The sequence below is a fragment of the Marmota marmota genome, unplaced genomic scaffold (assembly GCF_001458135.2).
Source record: "Marmota marmota marmota unplaced genomic scaffold, marMar, whole genome shotgun sequence".
NCBI lineage: Eukaryota > Metazoa > Chordata > Mammalia > Rodentia > Sciuridae > Marmota > Marmota marmota.
Window position 1 is genome coordinate 19277889 of NW_026000019.1, and position 443 is coordinate 19278331.

Sequence of the window (443 nt, forward strand, 5' to 3'; positions counted from 1 at the left end):
CCAGGTCTCGCCCACTCGCTGGCGAGCGTTCAGGAAGTCCCGTGACGCCCGGCCTTCCGCCGCGCGGCGCCCGCCCCCTCGCACTCTCTCCCCTAGTCCGCGCAAGGCCTCCTGGGAGTTGTAGTCGGCATTCCAGAACCCTCTGTCCCTGTCGCTCCTGGAATCCACGATTTCAATATAGGAATCTATAGTTTAGCTTCTGACAGCTTTGGAATTGTTACACTCGGTTTTCCTCTTTGGGGCACATTTTTGGGATCAGCCTAGAACGACTCGGGGAAGGGCAGAAGAAAGCGGCAGTTTTCCGAAGTCAAGGGGCCGGCCCCCAAGTCAGATGCTGATTGGCAGATGGAAAGGGGCGTGCCGAGATCTTCTCTCATCTGATTGGCCGGGATGGAGAATCTGGCTTTTCCTCCAAGCCTCGATGAAAATTTACCTCCCGCCAG